Genomic DNA, 19202 nt, shown 5'->3' with positions numbered 1-19202 from the left:
GGTTGTTTCGAGCATCTTTGCTGCCGGCGTAGCTAGTGTTCTTGTAAGCAGTAAGTCTTGTGGCACCCATTGTAACCTCGTTGGCGGTGCGCTTCGTAACAGTGGTGGCAGCTACGGGATCAGCCGGCGTCAGCGACATCGATGCAGGTAGTGCCTGATGTTTTCCCCTCAGTTTACAAGACTACTCTAGCACAGGCTATAGCAGTTAAGAGGAGGTCTGTGTGAAGCATTGGTAAGTGAGCTTCGATCGTTTCAAGCCAAGTCAGAGCACTTTGAAACAAAACTTAGTTATTGTGGAGGTTGTAAACACGGCAGTGTAAAAAATTGCTTGCGCGTCTTGCTAGTAGATTTATAGTGGGTACGGCTAGTTGATTCTTAACAGAAGCAAACAGAAAAGAAGCTAGTGTGAACGATGAAGAACCTTGAAGAGAAGGAACTCATCGAAAGTTGTGAGAAATGTGGCCTTACTTTGGGCTGTGCGAAACGAAAGCAAGCGATCCTTGAGATCATGAAGAATGAAGGAGTGTCGGCTGAAGAAATCGATGAGGCCTGGGCGGACATCAAAGCATGCCGCAAAGAAGCCGAAACTCACGAATGTCGCGAGCGTCAGGAGGCCGAGAGACAGGAGCGCCTCGAGTCGAAACGACTAGAATTGGCAATTATACAGTGTTCGCAGGCGCCTAGCATAGCTTCTGCGACTGTTCAAGTCAGCGGTTGCAGAATTTGGGGCCAACTGCCACCGTTCGTTGTAGGTGAGGACATGGCGAAGTAACTCGTCAAGTTTGAACACGTCTGTGAGCGAAATGCTTTGGTGCGGTCTCTGTGGGCGCAGAACCATTTTGCTCTTCTTTCCGGTGAAGTGTCCAACGTGATAACGTGCTTGTTGCTCTCGAATGCTTGGAAGCATTCGAGAGCTATGACGACGTTAAGGAAGTGGCCTTGAGGCTTATAAGTTGTCACCTGAGGCTTTCAGGCAAAAGTTCTTGTATGCTAAAAAGGGGAATGAGTCACACCATGACTTCTCATTTTGTCGTAAAGCCGATTTAATTGAATGGCTCCAGGGCGAAGGTGTTTATCAAGATCGCGATAAAGTGGTAGAATGCATTGCATTGAAGCAATTCTACCGCTGCATCAAGGAGCATGTGAAGCTTTGGCTGCAGGACAACTTAGGCGAAGTACAGCTAAGGCAGCAGAATCAACTGAGGAGTATTACACTCGCAGAAAGTTGGACAGTAGGGTAGTGCACGTTGAAAAAATGAAAGGGGGCTTCTGAAAGAAAACTGATCAGCGGAAACCCACTCCGCACCGTTTTTCAGGAAGAACCCGTTTCTTACGAAGGACACTGTAGAAGAAGGGATAACGAAAGCGGAGAAATTGAGTGAGGTTCCTAAACAACGCACTGAGACCACACGGGCGTTCAAACCACTGAAGCCGCTAATCTGCTACAACTGCAAAAATGAAGAGCACATCGTGCTCTTCTGTAAGCAAAAGTTTGCCTTCGCAATCGAAAAAGATCATGCGGTTGTTAGAGCCTTATCTCCAAGAATTTAGCGTGAAGGGGAAAACGTGTCGAGCACTTCGAGACTCAGCGGCAACCATGGACGTTGTCCATCCTTCGTTGGTGTCTCATGATGACATTACAAGAGAATGTGCGTGGATCAAACTAGTCGCCGAAGAGCAGAGTGCTTGCTTACCAATCGCTTCTGTTGTCATTGAAGGCCCTTTCGGTGAGGTTCGCACCGAAGCGGCTAAGTCTGCCGCGCTTCCTGATCGTTTTCTTTATTTTTTATTAACTCTGAGGTGCTTCTCAAAGAGCAGGGTAAATCGTTCTTCTCTAACTTAGCGTACATGGCCCTCACGCGATCACAAGCGCGGAAGCTTTCGCAGGAACTTGACCTCGTTCAATGTGGTCAAACACCACCTGAAAAGGCTGCTGATCTGCGTGACCTTGGCGGCGAGTCGACAGAATCTCAGACAGGAAATTCTCCGTGTAAGTCATTTGAGCAGTCACTCGAGTGGCCCGTCGCCGAAGCGACTGGCGCGGTCTTTGTCGGTGGAGGAGACGACATTTCGGCATTGAGTCAGTGCAAGATGGGTGCAACGCTCTCGCCTGTAGCGGAAAGTTGGAGTGAGCTGTCGAGGGTCGACCGAGAAACACTCATTCGAGATCAGCGTGAGGACCTCTCGATTAAAGCGCTAATGTAAAGCGTAAACTACGGAAAAAAGAAAAAGAATGTTTCTTTTTTTTTGAGAAAGCAGGGCTCCTGTATCGGAGCTACACAAATGCGCAAGGTCGCAAGTATGAGCAGCTCTTGGTGCCACAAGAGTATCATCGCCGACTATTAGAACTGGCGCATGAAAACACGTGGGCCGGGTATCTCGGCATAAGAAAGACCAAGGCTAGAGTTTCCCCTGAGTTTTATTGCCCGAAATGCTGGAAGGATATTGAAGACTTTGTACGCTCACGCGACACTCGTCAGGGAGCGGCGAAATCCACGGACAAGTGGAAGGCACCAATGAAGCTGGTGCCAATTACCACAGAACCTTTTCGTTGCTAGTAGTTGATATCGTCGGGCCATTGCCAGAGTCAAGGCAAGGTTGTCGGTACATCCTGATGGCCCTCTGTGTAACCACAAAATTTTGAAAGAGATAATACCTAAGGAGCTCAATTCCCATCACGTTGTCGATGCTCTGCCATTTATATTTGCACGCGTCGGATTTCCTTCTGAAATCCAAAGCGACAATGGTAGTGTCTTCACCAGCTACCTTACCTCTACCTTTATGGATAAGTGTGGAATTAAAGTAGTGCACAGCTCGATCCATCACCCGCAATCTAATCCTGTAGAGCATATGCATTTCGTTCTGAAACGGATACTGAGAGCTCTTTGCTACGAGCACAAATGTGACTGGGAAGCATGTATTCCTCCCGCTATGTTCGCTTTGAGATCAGCTCCTCATAAGAGCACTGGTTTTAGCCCTGCAGAGCTTATGAATGGCAGGAGTTTGAGAACACCATTGCGAATTCTACGCGAGTCCTGGGAGGGATTCGATGAGGACGCTAATGTAGTTGCGTATGTTCTAGACCTCCTTCAGACGCTTTGAAAAACGAGAGAGAGAAATAACTTTATTGGGTTGAAAAATAAGGGGTTTAGGAGCTAGATGGGTAGGGCCCCATGTCCGAGGCTCTACTGGCTTGCGCCGCTTGCCGAACGTGGTCCAGGAGTGCTAGTTGCACCTCCGGGTTCAAGCTAGCGAGGAGGGCCTCCCATTGCTCCAAAGAGTTTTCCATTCTATACATATGCTGTGAGCGATCAAGCTCATTTGGCCGTTCAGCACAACTCCACGAGATATGCTAAGGGGTCGGTGGCGAGTAGCGACACCACGGAATATCGCGCCCATACAAAGTTGGATGAATTTTGTGCAGTCGTAATCAATTTGGATAAACTCCCGTTTGATTTTTACGGAGGTCTATGGCGTCTTCCCCTTTAGGAGATTTGTTGGAGGCGCCATATTTCTGTCGCGTGCATCGCTGGTGAGCAAGAAGCTCTCGCGGAGCCATCCGAGCCTGGTTGTTTTCCTCCTCCTCGTGAAAGCCGTCGTTGCTGGGTGGTGGTAACAGCGAGAAAGGCTGCTGCTCCGCTCGGTTCGTGAGCGCTCGAGCTAAGGCGTCCGCCCTCTCGTTCTCTCTAGGCCTGCATGTCCATGGCACCAGACCAACCTATAAGTGTTGCTCAATTCGCCGCCTAAAGATTTGCAAATGTTTAATGGGAGGCGGCCTTTCATGAATAGCCGGAACGCCTCTTGCGAATCTGAGAGTATGGTGATGTACGTCTGGCTGTCGCTGCGCTCTCGACGTTTAATCGCCAATGCGATGGCGGAACACTCGGCCTTAGTGATCGATGTAGTTTACTGTGATGCGCTGGACGCTATGCTTCTCGTGTCACTGCTTACCATTGTGACAACGCAGCGCTTCCAGTTATACCTTGAAGCGTCAACGTATAGCACGTTCTTAATGCCTCTGACTAATTTTCTGATCCATTTTACACGCTCCTCTCGCCTTTCGTGATGCCACTCCTTGGTCACGTTCCTGGGGATAGGGGCGATCGAAATATGTCTTCGGACTGGGTCTGGTACGTCCACCAGCTCCTCGTCCCAGTTTTGGTGTTGCGTTGGTATACCCACCCTCATCAGTATCTCTCTTCCCGACTTCGGCTGCCTGAGGCGGTTGCGCTGAGAGATCAATATTGCTGCTTTCAGTTCAGCGTACGTGTTATGCAGGCCGATCTCGAGAAACCTCTGTGTCGGAGTGCTTATCGGTGAGCGTAATGTTGCCTTGTAAGCCCCTTTGATGATAGAATCTACTTGCTCTTCTTGGCTCTTGTTCAGCGTGTGGAAAGGCAAGCTGTATGTCAATTTGCTCATTACGAGCGCCTGCACTAAACGGATAGTATCACTTTCGTTTATGCCTTTTTTGTGGAAGGTGATCCTCTGAATCATCCTAGCCACTTGTTCAGTTGCCAATTCAAGAAGACAGACAGTGTGATTTGCCCTACCGTTGCTTTGAACCCAGAAACCCAGGATTTGGGTGACGGTGACATCTTTAATTTTCTGGTTTTTGATTTCAATTTCTATTCTTCCGTTACTGTTGTAGAGTCTGCTGTGTATTCAGATCCCCTCCAATTTTTCGGGTGCGCAGCTGGCACCACTGGTTCCGGCAAAGTTTTCGACAGCCAGTGCCGCCTCTTGCAGAGTCGGCTCTTTGCTGGCCAGGGACCCCCATGTGGCCCACAGAGTAATGTCGTCCGTGTAGAGGGTGTAACCTAGCTGTGGTAAACAATCCAAGGCCCGAGCGAGTCGACGCATGGCGATATTAAACAACAGAGGAGATATTATGGCTCCTTGAGGCATTCCCTTGTTTTTCATTCGGAATGGCTCAGACCTAACGCTTGAGATACCAATTGTCCCCTCCCGATCGGTGAGAAAATCTTTTATATAGTTATACAACTTTTTCTCGCAACCAAATATATTTAGCTCTGAGAGTATAGCTTCATGAGAGATATTGTCAAAATCTCCCTTTAAGTTTAGAGCAAGCAGCAAATGCTCTCCACCTCTGGGAACGCCCATGAGGACCTATTCTTGTATCAGGAGGAAAGCATTCTGTGTTCAGAGACCACTGCGAAAGCCCAGCATGGTGACCGGAAACAGCCCCCTGTCCTCTAAGAAATGCTGAAGTCTGGTGTGAATAACCCGTTCGAAAAGCTTCCCCATACACGACGTAAGTGATATAGGTCCGAGCGCCTGCAGGGAGGGCTTTTTTCCGGGTTTCGAAATGGTTATAATATTGGCGGTTTTCCATTCTTCAGGGATCTTCCCTTTGAGGCAATAATGTTCATTGAATTGTTTTGTCATGCCTTCAATGGCTTTGTCGCTAAGGTTTCTTAACATCACCTTCGTAATTGTCCATCTGTTGGTGAGAGGCAGTGGCTCTTGCTGCAAGGACGACTTAGATGATGGCCAGCTCCGCCGTTGCAGTAATAGATGTTTGCAGTTTTACCACTGTAAAATAAAAATTTGGTCTTCACCGGGGGCTGTGTTCCTCTTGGCTTCCTGAGCTGCAGCAAAGACCTCCTCCTTTGTTAACGGCTCATCTAGTTTCTCATTTCTAGCTCCGCTGTAACTCATGTGATTAGGTGAATTACTTGGTGGACTATCGCCAATATATCTCTCTTTGAGGGCTTTCACGAGGTCGTCGTCCGTTCCCGGAAATGTTTCTGCAATTTTCTGCAGTGTTCTGCTTGTAGTGGATTTGGACTTGTCTGGATCAAGAATATTTTTTAGGATGAACCAAGTCTTCGCGTTGCTCAGTGTGTTCTGAAGCGAACTGCAGAACTTGACTCATCCCTCGGTAGCCAATTTCCTCGCATTGTCGTTTGCTTCCTCTGCAAGAGCAGCGATCCTACGCTAGTGTCCTATTCAGGCGTTGACGTTTCCAACGCTTTAGTAGGCTGCGCCTGCTCTTCCATAGGTGTAGCAGACGGCTGTCTACTGCTGGCGTCTCTGTTGTTCTGGCTATTTTCTTCGTAGTGGTGGTGTGGTGGTGGTGTGTACCAACTTTATATACTCTGACCATGCTTCTATTGAGTTTGGTACAAAGTCGGGTGGAGGATCTCGTTTCCTAAACTCAGTCCAATCTGTGGTCGAAGCGTCGTCTATCGATCTGCGCATTATGGGTGTCGATATGAAGACGCTTATAATGTAATGGTCGCTTCCTAGATTTTTCTCCAGGTTGGTCCAGGATGCGTCCTTGAGGTTGAAGGTGAAAGTGAGGTCCAGGAACGTGTCTCTACATACGCTGTTGCCCACTCGCGTGGGCGCGGTTGGGAGAGCTATTAAACTCAGGCCCAGCCTAGACGCAGCATGTTCGAGACGCGTTCCCTTCGGCGAGTATTTTGGGTAACCCCATGTGGTGCTGGGTGCGTTAAAATCACGCAAAACCAAGAGGCGGTCCTTGTTGCTTGCGATTTCAACCATCTCAGCGAGGAGCTCATTGAAGTCTTTGCCTTTGTCTTTTGGAGGGCTATGTAGGTTCACTATTATAGTCTTCGCTTTGCCTCTTTTTTGGGGGAGTAAACTGATAATTTGGTGATTGATCTGTAGCGTTCCTATGTACTCATCTGTTGCCGCAATCATCTTGCTCACCAGCGTCGCTACGCGGGGATAATTTGGGTTCTGAAAAACATAATAACCCTGAAGCTTCACAATTCTGGCACCAACTTCTTGCAAGCATATAATGTCGGGTTTAATTGGTGCCACATTCATATAACTCTGGAGTGCTGTGGCGCGTTTGTGAAAATATCGGCAATTCCGCTGCCAGATCTCTAATTGTTCCACACTTCTCTGGTTATTTTTGGCCATGATGCATGGGTGCTTCCGCGTCGTCGCGATTCCCTTTAGATTGTTTGGTATTTCTAGCGGAGGTTGAGCGAGAGCGCTTGTTTATCGCCCTTTGCAAGCTGCTAACTGCGTCATGCACGTACTGCCTTTGAGTTTTTAATTCATCGCCAACGGAAGATTTTATCTCATTCATGAAATCAACTTGCAGTTAATAATGTTAGCTATACCTTCCCTGGTTTTGTCTGACTGCGCCTGTATTTGCGGCGTTATTTATTCGTGGTTTTTTACTGTCGTGCTTGGAGTAGGGGCGGTTGTACCTGCGTACGCCATCCTTTCCTCAACTTCAGCCGACGCCGCGCTGCCCGCCGAAAGGGTGGGTTTCATTGACTGTTGATAGATTGTTTTCTGACTACATCCTCCAGCTATTCTTGTCGGGTTTTGTGGTCGTAGCTTAGCCTCTAGTTGTCTCTCTAATGAAGATATTGCTGCCTATAAGTTATTTCGCTCTTCGGCCATTTGTGTTTTAGCTGTTTAACCTCTTGAGTCAATCTCCTATTTTCTTCCAATACTTTCTTGTATTTTGATTTTCTGTTATAGGAGCATTGGAAGACACTGCCCCCGCAAAGCTCACCTAATTTATGTTTGTCCGGCCGGCGGCTAGGGCGTCTTGTGATTCCTCGCAGGAACCCATTACGGCCGGAGGTCCGCGATGATTTCGTGGGTTCTTTAAGCTGGATTTCCCAGGGGCCGGAGGTGCCGTGTTAGTGTGATGTTGTCTGTCCCTCCTTGAACGAGATCTCGATCGCGACCTTGACTGTGATCTCGATCGGGATCGTGAACTTGACCTTGACTGGCGCTGTTCCTGCCGGTACGAGCTGAACCATCGAGGCATGTCCAGCCTTAGTGGAGGGAATTCTTCGGACGACTTGGCCGGTATATTCAGGTTTGCTAACCCAGTCTTTTGGCTGATCTGTCCTCAATTTCTTGGGAGGAGCGACGTTCTTAATTTTTTTCTTGCACAGACAATCTCCTGTGGGTTGTTCACCGTCACAAATGACACACTTGGGGATGCAGTCGTGTCCTTACATTGGTTCTCTTGCCCCGCACTTGAGGCATACATTGACATTTGGAGTTCGACAGACGTCTGTACGGTGTACGGTTTGGAGGCCTATCTTGCACACTTGTACTGTTGGCTTGTATGAGTAGCATATTAACTCGGAATCCTTTATGTATACGCTCCTCGGTAGCACATTGCTCGTGAATGTGATAATCGCTGTTTTAGACGAGCCCAACATTTTTGCTCTCTCAATATTCACCCCTTGAGTCCGAACACGTAGGTTCTCATTAGTTCATCTTGCGAAGTCCCGGCCGGTATTCCATGTGAAATTCCCCGCAAGACGCCTTCGGGGTCGGCCACGTATGCATTGACAGCATGGATTTGTCCCCTGATCTTTAGTTGACTGATACCTCGCAGCCTATTCGCTACCTCCATGCTTGGCGTAGATATGATTACAATGTTCGATCCTGGGTGACCCCGCAACAGAAAGTCATTGCCATTGAACTTCGTTGGCAGGCATCTATCACAGCCCTGGAGAGTTCCAGTCTCAATATATCTTTAACCCAGAGACCATTATGCGGCCTCAGAATAATCTTGATGTCCTCTTTCGGTAGGGGAGGTGGGCCGCATCGCTTTCTCCGTCGGAAACCCTGCGTGGCTTCACGTTTTTGTTTTTAGGCGGGCGGATCGCTTTCAAATTTCTCGTTCGCGTTCACAGCCTTCTCCATCTGGGATTGCTGCTTTTTAACTGGTTTTTCTTCTGCCTGCACAATAAAACGGTATACCAGGCATCCTCAGTCTATCCATTGCGTTCCGAACAAGTCGTGTCGCCAGTCTCGTTTTCAAGAGTTGCGTCAACGGACGCTGGTTCGTCATCCTTTGCCTGCCGAGACGAGACGCCACTCGCGTCCGTGTCAGCGGTGAGTGATTCCGGTGTCAGAGAGATAAACTTCGTCAACCTCCATATGGCGAGAAAAGGCGATTAGTCCTGGCCAGGCATGCTTGGCAGATAAATTAAATGCGAGTAAAACTAAATATATATTGTTTGCACCCATTAATAAGCCACGGAATATAAGTATAAGTGTCTCCTTTGAGGGTCAGACGTTAGAACAAGCCAAGGTACAGAAATTCTTGGATGTGTGGTTCCAGGAAGACCTTTCCTGGAATGAACATATAAATAAATTGGCAGCAGATCTAAGTAGAAGCGTTGGATGTATGTACAAACTATGTCCGTTATTACCACTTTGGCGAAAGAAAGCGTTATATTATACACTGATATATTCCAGGCTAAGTTATTGTGTCTTATGTTGGGGAACAACGACGGCTCAAAACTATAAAACATTACTTACACTACAAAAGAAGGTACTAAGACTATTCGAGGCATATTACGGTATGCCACAAGGTCTTAGCGCACGTCCGTTATTCCCTAAATATCTCATATTACAAGGAAACCAAATATATTATTATAAGTTATTATTGTATATCCAAAATAATAAACTATACCCCATGTACGATTCTTCTCGATGTGCTGAGTACTATCTCCATACACATAGTATAAGAACACCGAAAACTAGAACAACCTATGGTCAACAACATATTGATTATCAAATACGGAGTCTCCTCAACAAACTGGGTGACGTACCTGACCTAAATAAGAAAACTTCCAAAAATAAGTTCAAGGAATTTCTCCTTTATAATTGTATTGAATACACTTAATACAGAAATTTGGATTATTTATTACTTTCTGTGTCCCAATTGCTTAAAGTACACTACTTGTGTCCTTTTGTTGTTGTTTTTTTTTGCTTATTGTTTGTTCAAGGTGCTTAGGAATGTATGTGTCTCCAGATGCTTTCCTTACCTCACCTATTGTACATATTGCGATGTTTTTTAGGTATTTCATTACTATTTACTGTCCTGTTCTCTCTTTATATTTGTGATGGTTACATGTGTGATCAGAATTTGCAAATTGTATCTGTATATAATGATGTTCTCTAATTGTGGCTAAGTTGTGTATGACATGTTATTTTTAGTTTTTATTTTACTTTATTTTGCCAGACTGTATTTCGGAGCAAAAGCCTCCGTCAGGCTATGTAGCCTTTTGCTTTTGCTTCGTTTTTTCTGTTGCACCCACAGAAAATAAATCTCAAATCTCTCTCTCTCTCTCTCAAAAGAAAAAGTGACCACCGCTCCTGCCAAGTTAGTCTGAGTGCTCAGGCTGATAGAGCTTTCCCACCGGCATTTTGTCGTCTCACAAAACAGGTCAAGAAAGTGAGGTAAACATCGCTCACCTTCGATCTTTGTCCCGTCGCAGCAAAGCAAGGGTCCAAATTTCACTATCTGCTAGTCCGTGCTCCCACAAACACACAACACTGTCGTGTTCGGCACGTCGGAGTGCCTTCCGGGACGCGTGACGCCGGCCGTGGTCGTTAAGGTGAGCGTCTTCACAAGGTCATCCAATCTAACTGCGATGGTTTCTTCTCGTAAAGTTGATCCTGGCCCAAACTTTGGGTATTCCTTGAATCAGAACTTCACAAAGCAGACTATAGGATTGTTAGATGAGTTTGCGCAAAATTGCTCTTAGAAAAGCTTCGAGAAAGCGGAGCGCAGTGTGAACATGTCTTCACAGCTTGGAGCCTCCTGGCGATCTTTTTCGAGAGACAAGAGAACGAGAGACAAGAGACATGGTACCCGTCGCGTCTTGGACGCCTTCGAAGGCACTTGTCTTCGACGTTGTTGTCCCTACGGGGACTAGTGCCGAGACCGTCGTTGATGCGACGGCCTCAATAGTCGGCTTCTTAGAGGTATACTGCGTGCAGCATTAGCGAGCTCGAAAATTCCAAGTCACCGCGAAGAGCATGGCCTCCATGTCTCTAGTCGTCAATGCTGGCTGCCTGGTGATTGACGGCGAGCGTGTTCAAGTCATTCCCGTTGGCCCACAAGTTACCAACGTTGCCTGCCTGTTTTTGCCATCGTTCGTCTCAAATGAAGTTCTCGTCCAAGCGTTATCCCCATATGGCAAGGTGCTCACTGTCACCAGTGGTTTGATGAGTGGGCGACGCGGCGTACTCACTGGAACGCGGTATGTTCGAATGGAGATGAACGCCGCTAATCCTGTGCCGAACTACCTGCGCATCTCCGGTCACCGCGCTCCGTTCGACTACCGTGGTCTCCAGCGTGTATGTCGAAGATGCGGCTCAGGGGACCATCTACGAGCCCAGTGCACAACACCATATTGTGGTCGCTGCGGTGTGCACGGTCACGTTAGTGAAGGATGTGACCCCCTGTGTCGACGCTGTGGGGGCGGCCACCCAACTGTGGTTTGCCCTGTCCGCCGCTCTTACTCAGACGCTGCCGCTGGTGCCTTTTGACAACTGACACCGGCAACGGAACCAACTACCGACTCGGAGGACGCAGAGGAGGCCACCGACGCTGTGCTGGCCTCACCCCTACAAGTTCCTTCAAACGAAGCGCACAACGAAAGCGTGATTGTCGATGCGACGCTTGGCGCGTCGGCCTCCCCGCTGGTGCAGGAACCGCATAGAGAAAAAAAAAGACAAGAGAGGACACTCCGCGAAACCTGGCCCATAGCCTCCTATATATAGAGGAGGCTATGCCTGGCCTCAGGAATGCGTCACGACTACGTAACAAACTAGTGCTCTCACCAAACGTCAGAGGACACAAGCGCAAAAAAACAGTTATATTTAATGCAACGGGATTGTTTTTACAAAATAATAATTATGCGCCCAAATATGGTACGTTTTTTATTCATAAAAACAATTTATTCAACACACGTACCTTACGCGATTATTTTTCTTCAGCCGTACTGTCATAAACACCATCCACCCAGCGACAAGCCCATGCATGACTGACAGCGGGAAGCTTTCGTCGCGTTCGTCAACGTCGGCTGCGGCGGCGTTTTCGTGCGTGAGATAACAGGTGAGGCACGTTTTCAAGCGAAGCTTGTTGAATGACATGTTGTTGGGCTTGTTGGGTCATGTTTTCAGAAAACGGTTACACCTGCGCGAATAAAAAACCATGCAACAATCATAGAAAGATGCACACACACACGTTGCGCTTCATGTGTGCGAGTTTGTTTCTTACGTGGCGTCTCATTCACGCAGTTGTAACCTTTTTTCTGAAGCTTGTAAGGGCGGGGAGGTTCGCTAAAAAAGTTTGCGGCTCTATGCGGCGGCTAGACGGGAACATTGTGCAACGTATGCAGTATAGCAAAGGCGGCACGGCGTCAAGCCGAGGCGACTCGTGCTGCGTCTGCCATGGACGCGAGCGTCTGTGCGCTGAGCATAGCTGGGCAGCTAGGTCATAGGCTCGGTGGCTTGGTGCGAAATATTGAGAAGCATACGCTGGGCCTCGCATGCTTCACGACGCGTTTCCCGAAGACTCGGAACACGAATAATACTTGGTGTGCCGGAGGCAAATCTGGACTAGCCAAGTGGCCATCATCTTCGTTTCTTCGCTAGCCTTGTGCCACTAGTGCAAGCTGCCCACAACTTTTTTTGACGTTTCCAATATAATCTTACCGCACAAATTTCAACTACAATTTTTCTTCCCAATGTACTGCTGATACTGCGTACGCACGAAGGTGTTCTAAAGTTCCCAGGCCGCGATACCATTGCATTACAAGGGATAGCGGCCTGGAAACTTCTGAAGATCTTTGTACGTGGTCTTGACGTCTATCTTGGTAAGTCAGAGTTTTATGGGTCAGAGGTGTATCACTGGTTTTGTATTGTGCATCGATTAGCTAATCATTCAAAGGGGTTTGCTGGTACACTTATGACGTGCACATATCTTTTTCGTAATTTGACAGCGAAGCATCCACGTACTAACATTTTCAGACCGCGCTGATGCCATGCCGTCCGGCGGTCCAAGCTACGGCAGCTACTGCTGTGTATCGTGGTGCTTCAACAATGGCAGAACCCACAAGAAGCCTGGGACGAGTTTCTTCCGCATACCACGGGACGGCAGGTGTGTTAAAGCTTTTGTATGGTTTGCATGTCTTTAGGCTTACTGTTGGTACTTGCTCAGTGAAGGTAACAATAAACAATCACTATTCAAGCACTTCCCCTTTCAGCTGATAGTTCATTGCCAATGCAGGATGAAAGCATGGATGCAGTATGCTGGACGCGATGATCTCCTCAGTAAGCCGGCCAGCCTATTGTACGCAACGTACAGGGTTTGTAGCGACCATTTTACTGCTCAAAGTTTCATGGACCCTGGGCACACAAGGCTTACAAGAATGGCTGTTCCCAGTGTGCAACCAGCTGCACCATGTAAGTGATTGACTGAAACTCAAATATGTGCAATAGCAGCCACTTGTATTGAATCAGTGGCGACAGTTAACCGCGAAGATCTTTGTAGCCGATGGAGAAACCTCACTATAGAAGTAACACTTGGAAAGTCTTAAATTTTATGAATTGTGGGCCATTGCCTTCCTAACAGCAGCTTTACATTTCTGTCGTTTTTTGGTGCTCTTGACCTGCGCAACTTGTTTTGAAAGGCTTTAAAGGGCTATTTCACGTTATCTTCAAGCCTGAGTGCACATGTACATATACCTTTCATCAGTAAAAGCTGGCACTGTTGATAATTCCAAAAATCCAGATTACTTGTTTTCTAGTTGGTGCCTTCTCTTTTCTTCCACATTCGACCAATTTATGCGTTTGAAAGAGCTGTTTAAGTTTCCCAATGCTACAAGCTTTGTAACTTGTACCAACTGCACATATATGCAGGTTCTCTGAGCGTCGCTTCAAATAGTGACTGTGACATGACTGCAGAAGCTGTACTGCAAGGTGCAGATAAGCTTCAGTTTGTGTTATTTTAAGCCTCTTACTGACACATTGTCGTAATTTCATTTCTTCAGGACCTGCGGTAGAGGCTTCAAAAAGTGGCTCCCACACATTGAGGTGCCCCGATGAGCACGGTGCGTTCAGTGTCGCGATTTCTTTTTTTTTTACCCGAATTGACTGTTGACCAATTCTCTGCAGGTGGTAGCTCCCTTGTCGCTGGTGAAAAAAGTTCTGCTGACTGCGTCTTGCCGGAGAAAATCTTAACCAATCGTTCAGCTGTCACAAAAGGAACTTGTGTGACCGGTAAGTTGTATGTTCACTTCAACACCAGAGTGGATTGATATAGAGACTTCAGCAGGCCGCTTGCAAGATTGTTCCGACAGCACTGTCCAAGGCACTGAACAAGCTTCACAAGACCCTCCAGAAAACGTTTCCGCCAACAGCTCCACGCCTGAGTGCCCTGGAGAAAATGGTGACTATGCTTTTATAGCAGCTGTTTTTAATGTGCTATTTTATGTTTAGGACATTCTGAGGAAACCATCCTCAAAAGGACACTACGTGTGCACTTACAAAATGTAAGGGCGGGCTCTCAGTGATTTTCATTTTTTTGTGCATTGTCAACATTGTGAATGGTTTGTTTTTAGGTAGTGGAATCAAAAACTTTGCACCACAGAAAGTTGTGCACATTGGGTCTGAAAGAGCGAAGAAAGTGCTCGTATGGGATTAGTTGTTCTTCGCTTTTACATCCATTTTTTGTTTATTGCAGTGTGTTCCCGTGTACCAGCGACAATGTCTCCATCAATGAAGTACAAGCAAATCATTAAACATCTGCAAGCCAAAGTAGCAGCTCAGCGGAAATCTATCAAAAGACTGCAGAGACAGCCTCACCAAGCACCGTCATCGACTTCAAAGGCCCTTGAAGTTATCCGACCGCACGTCACCGAGGAGGTTTTTAAACTTCTTTCTGCACATGTTCGCTTGAGGCCCAAACGCAAGGGCAAGCGGTTTCCCGTGTGGTTCAAGAAATTTGCTCTTCACTTAAACTTCCGAGGTCCGCGAGCATACCGATTTCTGGCTCCATATTTTTCTTTGCCCTCTCGGCGTTCAATAAGGAGGTGGCTAGCTAATCTAAAGATGACTCCAGGCATGATTCCAGGAATCCTTTCTTCCATTGCAACAAATACTCAAGCTTGGAATGAATGGGACCGAGTGTGCACTTTAGGTTTCGACGAAATAGCACTCAAAAATAATTTGTACTATGATGCTGCAAAAGACGTTGTACAGGGTTTTACAGATGATGGCACTCATCGTACTTCAACCATTGCTGATCGAGCACTGGTTTTTCTTCTTGTTGGTGTTTCGAGAAAGTGGGTTCAACCGGTTGCTTTTACTATAGGGCACACATCAACGCCATCATCTGTTATGCATAACTTGCTGGTGCCACTCATTTTGGAGCTTAGGAGCAATAATATTGCAGTGAAAGCAGTCATTTGTGACTATGGCAGTTCAAATGCAAGTCTCGCTAACCAACTAAGAGTGACTGTAGCAAAACGTTTTTTTTAAGTTAATGGTGAGCGGGTGTATTACATTTTTGATGTTCCGCATTTAATCAAAACAACGCGCAATAATGTCCAAGCTCACAAGTTATACATTGGGGATGACATCGTTAACTGGTCGCACATTGTAAGCCTTTACCAATCCTCACATGAGTTGCGGTTGCGATTGGCTCCAAAGTTGACTGAACGGCACGTTCATCAGAAACCTTTTTCTAATATGAAGGGCAGAAGAGCAACTCAAGTCCTCAGTGCATCAATTTCGATTGCTATCACGGCAATGGTGTATGCAAAGGTGCTGCCTGCTTCGACCATCACTACAGCTCAATTTTGTGATCGTATGGACAGGATTTTAGATGCCTTGAACAGCTCGAGTAAAAAAAGAACTTCGCAAAGGCTGCGGCATGTATTCATGAAAAATGATTCAGAGCTGATTGACTTCCTTCGAGGCCAGCTTCCCTGGATTGCACCATGGCAGTTTGTTGGCAGACATTAACCACAAACCATCTTAGGTTGGCAAATTACATTTCAAGCTATTTGTCAACTATGGGACGACCTCTCCAAAAATTACAATTTTGAATACCTGTTAACACGCAGGCTTCAACAGGATCCTCTGGAGAACATATTTGGCCACATTAGGCAAAAACAGGGTTGCAACACCAACCCCAATGTAGCACAATTTATTTGTGGCCTGAAGCACATCTGCATAAGAAAACTCTTCAAGGTGTCAGAATACGGAAATGTCGAGGATGATGACTGTGACCTCCTCCAGGAGCAGCTCTCGCCATTCTCCCTCACCAGTACGTCTCTTGTGGATAATGAGGAGTGTGCGCAGCCACAGCCTGACGACTTTCCCGCTCTAGACGATATCTCTGAACTTCCGGCCAACATTTACTCCCATATTATTGATGACTCCGCTGCATATTATGTAGCTGGTTTTCTCATCAAACGCTTCCTTCGGAATGCACGTGATGGTTGCAGTTGCCCACAGTTACTGAAAGACGACAGTGAGACGCTTAAGGGTACCCACCAGTATTTCACAACGCTCAAAGCACACCACGTCCCCAGCAAACTTTTTGGGAATCTCACTGTGCCATCAGAAGCAGCTTTCGCATACGTACAACAACTTGAATCTCACTTTTTCGCCATGATTTAGGCCACTGCTCATCACCTGAAAGTGTGCGATGTTTTGTATCACCATCTGTCAAGTGTTGGCGATTTTCATTTCTGCTCTGCTGGGTGTCGCGCGAAGTTTCTGAAAATGTTTTGACGGGTTCGTTTATGTTGGCATGTGCGTTTTGTGAACCGAAACTTAGATAGGGTTAGGTTCCAATCTTCAATCTCAGGCATACAGCTTGACAAGTTCAAAGCTTAGCAATTAGCGGCAGATTTACACTAAAGTATTCGAGTTGAGCCGAATCCTGCAATAGCTTTGTTATGTTATTACTTCGTTACAGCAGACTTCATTATGGTCTTATATGCTTATATTCAGTTCAACTGGAGTAACCACTCCTTCGTTGCATACATTGTTTTGGTTACCCGCTATGAGGAGTAGGGAGACTGTGTATTCGCTCGAAGTGATTTGCATAACCTTAAAAAGAATGTTGGGTATCCTGTCTGTATTTTTGTAGCAAATGCGGGCGAACTGTACACTTTACTGTGGGTCGCTTGGTCACTGTGTATGCTTTATCTCTCCACCTCAAGTAATATATCGATAACAAAACCGCTTGTTGAAATGTCTTCGAGCGGGTAAGGAACACAGTATGAAGTGGGCACGGTTCACGTTATCACGCTTTTCGTATTTTAGCGTCTCATCAACCTCCCCATCTCGCCCAACAGAATTTTCAAAAGAATACCCAAACTTGTGGCGTTTGATGGGGCTGCGGAAGCTGCCATTTTATTTTTATATATCTTGTGAGTGATAACGTACGATGTAGAGCCTTTGTGAAAAATAATGAGCCAAAGTGGTTTCGTTCTGCTATTTATTAGCCCTGTAATACCGCTCTCGTAGCACCAATTAAGGTCCAGAATTCTGGATAAGTGATGACTACAATCTAGTTTAGCTCGCAAGCGTCACAGCAACATCCAGACGTAAATCACTTGGGATCTTAAGTTTTTGATGAAGGCGACGCATAAGGAGAGCCACAAGACCTGCCAGTGTTGTAGCATAAAGTTTCTCTTTCACGTAGTGAGCAAGCTGCAAAGCCCTACCTTTCTGACGACAAGTAGGCATCAAGTCTGCTTTTTTTAATTTTGGGCTAGCTGTTCTTAAGCACAGCCAGCACACTGAACCTTTGCATTTCTGCTATATTGTGTCGTGTGGTTTCTGTGCGCTCTTTTTTTCTATGCATTATTTCGGTTAACCCCAGGCGTGATTCACGACTTCATTGCTGTGTATATGTCACTTCTTCCTTCTTCATCAGCATAGTGCGCTGTTTTTTTGCCATAGATCTTTACTTACCCACTGGCCCGGTGTGTTACACTTCCTCAGCTTCTCTGCTTCTGCCGACTCTAGCGATGTGTGCGTTGTCTGTGGTCTCTCTGTATTTGTTACAATATTTGTTACAGCTTATTTGTAAGGCGAGATGCATTTGTTGTTTACGTTTGTCATATTGTGCTTTTTGTATTCTCAGATTCTGCCTTGCCTTTGAATAAAACATTGCGGATACTCTATCTCTTTGACTGATATATACATTGATCACTTGTTCCAAAAGAAAAACACAAGCGCGATGAATAAAACCGTAGTGAATTATCATTACCTGCATCTCTTTTTGTTATAACTTAATCGAAATAAAAATTACATCAGGACCAATTCGCACGAACCACTGAACAAAACAAAACAGGGAATCGCTAAATCAAAACGACCTACAAAAACTATTCATTTGGGCGATGAAAAGTGGTCTGAAATCATGAGCTTTCGTAATAGCCAAACGTCGGTTACGCAAAGTAATTCAAAATTTACGCCAGTGAAACCGAAACAGGAAGCGCACGCCACTTGCTCTCACCAACCACCAGGTGTGCTAGGGTTGATCGGGCCGCTGGGGTCTACGGGAGTGCCCACTCTTAACCTTTTTTTATTTCTCTATGCTTTCAACGCTTGACTGCTGCTTCGTCCCTGGCGGAAGCAGCATGGGGCTGTAGACACAAGCCATGTGCACATTTCGAGGTGCTGCGCTACGCGAGACATTCGTTTTTTGGGCAATCAGAGCAATCTGTGTCTATGACAGCACAAATACCACCTGCGCAGCGGCTTCCTACGCGTGATTGATCTGTTTTCTTGGCGCATTTTGAAGCAATGTCGTGTTAGGTCATGCGGACTAACTGTGATGAAACACCGCCAATGATTAGAAGTTTGCCCCGTATTCCTCAAGAAGCTGCGGATTGCCTGCACATCCCTCTGTCGGCTGAAGAGGTAAAGGCGGCACTGAAATCTGTGAAACGTGGAATGGCCCCAGGGCCAGACGGTTTTCCTGTTGAGTCTAACTTGACATTTTGGGATGAGATTGGTGCTACCTTTACCGGGGTAATCCGGCGATGCTACGAGGACGGTGTCTTTCTATCAAGTTTTCGGGATGAACGCATTGTGCTTATTCCAAAGGGTGATGCTTCCTCTGTTAATCCTGAAGATTGGAGACCTATCACACTCCTCAACGTTGGCTATGAGGTATTCGCGGCGGTAGCCGTTTAACGTTTAAGGGTATGTTGAACATCCTGGTAGGTCATCACCAGACTTCATCAGTGCTTGGACGAGAAATACACAGCTTGTCATTTACCACAAGGGATATCATAGCCTATACTCTGTCGCGCCCTGCGCGTGGTATCCTTGTGTCTTTGGACCAGGAAAAAGCGTTTGACCGACTACAGCACGCGTATATCCTTATTGTGCTCACAGCCTTT

At 46.6% G+C, this 19202-nt stretch overlaps 1 long non-coding RNA gene across 1 annotated transcript; it reads left to right on the top strand.

Moving 5' to 3' along the window:
- Positions 1–11797: 11797 nt before the first annotated feature.
- On the top strand, positions 11798–13372 carry LOC142768616 (uncharacterized). Its single transcript, XR_012885363.1, has 3 exons — positions 11798–11887; positions 12805–12934; positions 13064–13372. It is a non-coding gene; the product is annotated as an uncharacterized LOC142768616 (long non-coding RNA).
- Positions 13373–19202: the final 5830 nt, after the last annotated feature.

Source organism: Rhipicephalus microplus, chromosome 1, assembly GCF_043290135.1.
Source record: "Rhipicephalus microplus isolate Deutch F79 chromosome 1, USDA_Rmic, whole genome shotgun sequence".
NCBI lineage: Eukaryota > Metazoa > Arthropoda > Arachnida > Ixodida > Ixodidae > Rhipicephalus > Rhipicephalus microplus.
This window is presented reverse-complemented; position numbering and strand designations above follow the sequence as displayed.